This window comes from Sapajus apella, unplaced genomic scaffold (genome assembly GCF_009761245.1).
Source record: "Sapajus apella isolate SASKATOON/1434 unplaced genomic scaffold, GSC_monkey_1.0 scaffold4, whole genome shotgun sequence".
NCBI classification, from domain to species: Eukaryota; Metazoa; Chordata; class Mammalia; order Primates; family Cebidae; genus Sapajus; species Sapajus apella.
Window position 1 is genome coordinate 18,790,921 of NW_022436944.1, and position 7,429 is coordinate 18,798,349.

The following is a 7,429-nucleotide window of genomic DNA, read 5'->3' on the forward strand; positions in this document are numbered from 1 at the left end:
CTGAAAACAAGTATACAAAACTGTGGATTGCTAATCATGTATTGAAAGCAGTAAGAGGTTCCACCGACACCAAATAGACCAGTTCTGAGGTTTCCCCAAGATAAATTTAAGAGCTCCAGCTTCTTCAGTGTTTATCAAAATACAAAGGAAAAAAGTAGAGGTTGTCTTTTTCTATGGCAAATCGGACCCTTGCAGGCTGAGGGACAGAACACTACAGGAGGTAGGGTGCTCCTGAGGGGCTGTGGGTCTAGGTGAACCGCCTGCCAGGCTTGCACGCTCTCCTGCTGGTGAGGCCCCAGACATCCTGCCAAAATGTCTGAGCAAGCACGAGTGCTGGGGACGACGGACCCACTCTGGCCACATGAAGACTGAGGGACAGGTGGGGCCCTGCGTCCCGTAGGCTGCCTGAAGGTGGGTGGGGCGGCCTGCAGAAGAGTGGGGCAGCTGTGGACACACAGCCTGGCCCCTGGGAACAGTGGGGGCACAGAGACAAGCACATGGCTATGGAATGCAGGGTGACCCAAGGACAAGCGAGTTGCGGGGATCTCTATTGTGACCATGCAGAATTCTGAAAATGAATTCTGCCGCGCCACCGCCTCATGTTCCCAAGGGCAACAGCCGGGCTGACGACCGGCATCCAGACCATAACTGCAAATCTATGGTAGGCGGGGTCTCACTTCTGTGTGTTCAAGTGTTCTCGACTTGGATTTTTAACTATTTTTTAAAATGCGCTGAGTTTGGGTTAAAAACCAACCACCAAAATGGATTTCAACACAGCTCTAAAGCCAAGAGCACGCCCGGTTCTCCCAACACAGCGGCTCCTGAAGGCCAGGTGCCCACAAGCCTACATCCTCTCTCAGCACTCAACAGTGAGTTGATTTTTCTTTTTACAATAAAAAAAAGCTGAGTAATATTGCATAGGAGTACCCAAAACTGCCTCATTGGAAACAAAAACTATTTACATTAAATAAAAAGCCTGGCCGCAGGGTGAGTCTGCCACATTTACAACACGGTGCGATGCACACGGTGACCAAACCACAGAGGCAGCCTCTGGCACTCACACCACGTGCCACACGATTGCCACATGAGAATAAAGAAGTGGGCGAGAGGAGTGAGAGGGAGGGGGGTCGTGTTCACTTCTGGTTCCGGAGCTGATTGACAGCTAGTCCAGTCCTTCATAGAGCCCGTCGCCGCTGGTGGCGCAGGTGGCCTGAATGTACCAGTTCCTGTGGCGTAGGGAGTGCAGCCCCAGCTTGCCTGTGATCTCGGCCGCATTCGTGGCGTTGGGGAGGTCCTGCTTGTTGGCGAACACCGGGAGGACAGCATCCCAGAGCTCATCCTCAGCCAGCATCCTCATGAGCTCCTCACAGGCCTCGTTCACGCGCGCTCTGTCATTGCTGTCCACCACGAAGATCAGGCCTTGTGTGTTCTGGAAGTAGTGGTGACACAGAGGCCGGATCTTGTCCTGGCCACCCACGTCCCACACAGTGAAGCTGATGTTCTTGTGCTCCACAGTTTCCACATTGAAGCCTATGGTGGGAATGGTAGTCAGGATCTCGCCCAGCTTAAGCTTGTACAGGATGGTAGTCTTCCCTACAGCATCCAGGTCCACCATGAGAAGTCGCATTTGTTTTTTTTGTTTGTTTGTTTGTTTTGGTTTTTTGTTTTTTTGGTTTTTTTTTTTTTTTTTTTGGGGTTTTTTTTTTTGCCAAAAAGGCCCTTGAAGAGGTTGGCGAAGATGTTCCCCATGCTTGTGGACAGGTGGAAGAACACTGGCCAGGGACACCTCAGCAGCTGCTGCTCTGAGCCAGATGTTGGTTTTGCTCCCACTTGGATGCCTTTTATTTCTTTCTCTTGCCTGATTGCTCTGACTAGGATTTCCATTGCTAGGTTGAACAGGAATAGTGAGAGTGGGCATCCTTGTTCCAGTTCTTAGTGGAAATGCTTCCAGCTTTTTCCCATTCAGTGTGATGTTGGCTGTGTGTTTGTCATAGATGGTTCTTATTACTTTAAGGTATGCTCCCTTCATGCCTAGTTTGTTGAGGGTTTTTATCATGAAAGGATGTCAGATTTTGTTAAATGTTTTTTCTGCATCATTGAGATGATCATATGGTTTTTGTTTTTAATTCTGCTTATGTAGTAAATTACATTTATTAATTTGTACATGTTGAACCTTACATTCCAGGAATAAAGCCCACTTGAATTAATTTTTTGATGTGTTGCCAGATTTGGTTTGCTAGTATTTTGTTGAGGATTTTTGCATCTATGTTCATCAGGGATATTGGTCTGTCATTTTATTTCTTTATTGTTCTATGCCAAATTTTGGTATTAGGATGATACAAATTTTGTAGAGTGAGTTAGGGAGGAGTCCCTCTTCCTCAGTTCAGGGCTTTTTGAATGGTAAGTTTTTAATTACTGCTTCAATGTCATTACTTGTTACCGTTCTGTTCAACATTTCTGTTTCTTCCTTGTCCAGTGTTCCTTGTTCAATTCCTTGTGTTTCCATAAATTTATTCATTTATTTATCCATTTTTTTTATAAATTTATCCATTTATCTAGTTTGTGTGAATGAAGATGTTCATAGTCACTTCTGAGGATCTTTTGTATTTCTGCGGGATCTGTTGTGATGTCACCTTTTTAATTTCTAATTGTGCTTGGTTGGATCTTCTTTCTTTTTTTCTTTGTTAATCTAGCCAGTGGTCTATCAATCTTGTTTATCCTTTCAAAAACCAACTTCTTATTTTATTGACTCTTAGTATGGTTTTAAAAAAAAGAACAAACACATTTTTTAAAAGATCAGTTTGGATGAAACAATCTTGGAGAGACGAAAACTTTTTAAAAACTGTTATCAATACTCTTAGAAGAGTAAAACATTATTATCTGTTCATGAAGCAATATGAGAATGCTATTAATAAAAACCCATTCATAGAACAACACAAAAATAATTCTTGAGATTTAAAAATAAGATAGCATAAAGGAGAAGCTCAGCAGAAAATCTGCAAAATGAAGTCAAGCAATCATCCAGAGACTAAAGCAATAAGAATCAGAGTTTTTTTAATGGAGAAAAAAGCTAAGAAAATTAGAAAGCCAGTCAGTCTATGTAGTCCAATCCGAAGTAATTGGAATTTCTTGAAAGAAAGAACATAGGATTAGAAGGCACATTTCATCATTTTAAAACCTGGAGGTAATATAGTTACAAGCCTCCAAGAGAAAAAGCAAAAGTCACAAAGGAAGTGTAGGGAATGATATTTATTTTAGATTTCTGAACAGCTAAATATGATTAAGATTGTCAACGCCTTTAGAATTCTGAAGAAAATTATTTCTGTGATTTCCATATTTTTAAATGAGTAAATTCTCAAAAACTCTCCCTCCCAAGAAGCCACTGGAGAATGTACCCCACCAAAATGAGAGATTCCTTTTTTTCCAAGAACAGAAGAAATGAGATTTAGGAAACAGGAGATAGGGCACAGGAGAGAGGTAAGAGGACTGCCCAGGAAAGAGTGTCCCAGGGTGACAGCCGTTCAGCAGTTGTAGAGCAACCAATCCACAGGAGCAGTGTGACCTGAGAGTCAGCTATGCCAAGGGTATTCATCAGCAAGATCTCTGCTGCCAACATACATTTCTTTTCTTTTCTTTTCTCTTTTCTTTTCCTTTATGTATCAGATGAAACATTTCTTTTAACTTCAGGAAAGGATACCTGGGTGAGAGTCTCATCTTGACTTGACTTGATTTAACTTTGTGCTGAAGGTGTTCCTGCTTTCCCTTCCACTTTTCTCTGGATCAGCTAAGAACACTCATTTTGCTACACAGAAGTGCTTCTCTTGGCCTACACCTGAGAGCTGGAGTTAGGCCATGAGAGCTTTAAAGGGGAATAAACAGTAGCTCATTACACCTGGCATACTCTTATCAAACATTTAGTACCTGGTCCAAACCACAGGCTTGCTGGCTTCTTTGACTCTGATAAGCCCTGTGTTTAGCAGAAGTCACTCCTGACTTTCCTTGACTCTTAAAACTTCAGGTAGCTGAAACAAAACTGTGACTTAAAAACACCTCAGCTGGTCTTCTCCCAGGCACCTTCATCTAACATTAGCACAGTTACCCTTTTCTCACAAATAGTTGTAAAAGGAAAATAAAAACCTGGGACTTTAATTCACTATGCCAAAAGGAAAAAAGCTGAAAGCTGAGTCAAGCAGGAAGCTGCCTTTCCTTTTGTTCCTAAGTAGACAGCTACAGACAAAAGGTTAAATATCTTCACAGGTAGCTGTTCTGTGTTCACCTTATCCTATGTAAAGTGCTAATTTACTGAGCATGAGATGAATACATAATTGACTATTCCCTATCTGCTTCTTTTCTCTTGAAACATGTGGATTCAGTATCGTGACCATACCCTTCCTTTTTCCCCTCCAGCCTTCTTTTCCCCTTTAAATATTGAATCCTTCAAAATAATCTTTGGAGAAAGACATAGACTGATTTCCCAGGCATACCTCAACCTTGGCAAAATAAACTTCTAAATTGATTGAGAGTAGGTTATGCTTTCTGTATTAGTACATTCTCACATTGCTATGAAGAAATACCCGAGACTGGGCAATTTATAAAGAAAAGTGGTTTAATTGTCTCATGTTTCTGCAGGTTGTACAGGAAGCATAATGTTGACATCTACTCAGCTACTGGGGAGACCTCAGGAAACTTACAATCATGCCAGAAGGCAGAGGGGGAGCAGGCACTTCACATGGCAAGACCAGGAGCAAAAGAGAGATGAGAGAGGTTCCACACATTTTTAAATGACCAGATCTTGCAAGAACTCACTCACTATCACAAGGACAGTACCAAGGAAATGGTACTAAACCATTCATGAGAAATCTGCTTCCACAATCCAATCAACTCCCACCAGGCTGCACTCCTAATATTGGGGATTACATTGCAATATGAGATTTTGGTAGGGACACAGATCCAAACCATGTTACTTGGTATTCTTGTTTCTTCAAAAATAAATAATATATTATTTAGGGTTAGAAGTACAGGTGATACATAATACAGAAGAGAATAGAGTACTTTCCAGGAGATGAGCTATGTTCACCAAGGCAGAGTACAGTGTCACTCTGGCTATTGCTGGGTCTTTAACAGTAAGTTCTGGATTTTATATAAAAGGTCTTATTGGAGGAATCTTGAGGAATTCGAGTTCACAAAAAGCCTCAATTACAACAGCCCAAGAGCTGATATTAATACTGAGGTCTTGGGGCCTTTATCATATTCTCCAAAATTAGTAAATAATCTCTGTACAGCCCAGAATGTGGTCCTCCTCCATTTGCCCTCAGAAGTTTAAGTATCTCTGAGAGCCCTAGAGTTCATAACCTACCACTCTAGGCACTAAGACTAATATAGTTGAGTGATTCTAAACATGTTAAGAAGAACTCACTTGTGTGTATAGACAAACTTTGGACCCTGAAATCCTTACAGATCAACTCAATACAGCTTCTGGGCCTCCCCAACTCCCTTTTATCTTCAGTGTAATTCTGTTTCTCCACTTCCAGAAACACTATACCTAGAATGGATATAACAGAAAGCACTCATTGGTAGTTGGAGCTTGTTTAGGTTTCCTTGGGCTGGGAGCTGGAATTTCCTCTGCAGACCAAGGACACGTAACCCTGCTAAATGGGAACTGAAGGAGTTTTCTTGGCCTCAGGGCATCTAGATGAAGCTATTCCTGAGGGATCTAGGGAAAAAAAAAAGAACCTAGAAATGAGGAGCCTGGAAAATGAATAGGGAGAGGCTCCTCTGCCTGTGGAAGAGGAAGGAAGAGTGGAAAGGACTTTGCGTCAGTGTTTGAGTGCCAGCTTAGCTGCAACAAAAAGAACCCTAGAAATGAGGAGCCTGAGAAATGAATGGGGCATGGGAGCTTCTATCTCAGAAGGCAGGCTCGAATATATTGGCTGAGTCCTGATGTTCTAGAAAATCCATCAAGTCTACCATGATGGGAACTCTAGTAAATACAAACACTGCCTGCCATGGAGGAGTCCTTCATCTTCTTTTGAGCTGAAAAATTCCTGAGAGCCTCTTAGTGTTCTTGAATATGAGAAGGTAAATCTCTTTGTTCTGCCTCTGAATTCTAGACCTTTCCTTTTATCTAGTTTGGCAAAGATAGGCCCAGCTGTAGGCATAGGAACAGAGAGATTGAAAGGAAAACATTTACAAGAATCATGGAGGCAGTTCCTGGTATCTTGGGTCAGATTCTGTAACACTAGAAAAACTCAAGGGATGAGTTCCTTTGAACTGAAAGACCTAAGAGGATAGCCAGAGGGGAAGATTCAAAGGCATCAGGAGCTCAGGTGAGGTTAAACTTCATTAACTATACGTTTTTGGAGCTCAGGGATCAGAAATAGGATTTGATCCATTGTATTAAGGAGTTATGAATGAATAATACTAACATCAAGTGAAAATGTGCTTGAGTATTAAGATATCCACTTGATCTCAAAATCTTACCTTTGAGGTTACTTATAAATTACAAAAGGGGAAAGATATCTTTATAATGAAGAGCTCTGGCAGATACCATCTTCTTCAAGCCACCAAGTTGAGTGTGGCAACACTGTCAGGACCCTTTGGTCCACCACACAGGGCTTCTGCAGACAGCTTCAGAACAGGCAGATGACTTGACGCATCTCTCTACCTAAAGATATTCTCTGAGTATAGAAGTATGTGACCTTCAAACAACGAGAGTTGGTAGACAAATTCCATAACACCCTTGCCTTTCAGTAGGATGATTATGAGGGTGGTATTACTCAGTCACTCAGAATCCCCAGTCCAACTGAGCACCACTGACCTCTAGTAGTAACCCACTTACTGGCTTTTCTCTATTCCCTCTCTCACTTTCCTACTTTCTCATTGTGCATCCTGGAATCATGTCCCAAAAAAACTAATTGTACCCAAATCCTTGTCTCAGGGTCTGCTTTTTAGGAAACCCAAACTAAGATTTGTAACATCACCAATAAAGGTGTGCACTAATTTTACAAGCCTCCTAATGTGATACAATAGGAAAGGAAGAACACAATATTACCTATGTAGTATTCTTATCAAACACTATTTAGCCTGAATCTAATAATGCTGAAACAATCAGACCAAATCTGATTTTGTGAAATTGTGCAGCTTTTCACAGACAGCTAGTTGTGCTCTTCAAAAATGTAAGTCTAATAAAAGACCAAAAATTCAAGAAGACTCTTCTAGAAGAAGACTAAAGAGATATGATGACTAAATGCAAACATGTTACTTGACTGGTTTCCGGATCAGAAGAAAAGAAGATATAAAGAACAAGGACAGTATTGAAATAATTGGTGAAGTTTGACTATGTACTATGTATTAGACAGTTTTTGGTATCAAGGTTGTGGTGATGTTCGAGAATGTCCTTATCCAAATGCATGCTGAAGTATTAGAAGTG

The 7,429-nt window shown here is 41.4% G+C and overlaps 1 pseudogene; it reads right to left on the bottom strand.

Annotated features, from left to right (window-relative positions):
* Window positions 1–1,083: 1,083 nt before the first annotated feature.
* Window positions 1,084–1,633, bottom strand: LOC116540198 (annotated as a pseudogene).
* Between the last annotated feature and the right edge of the window lie 5,796 nt (window positions 1,634–7,429).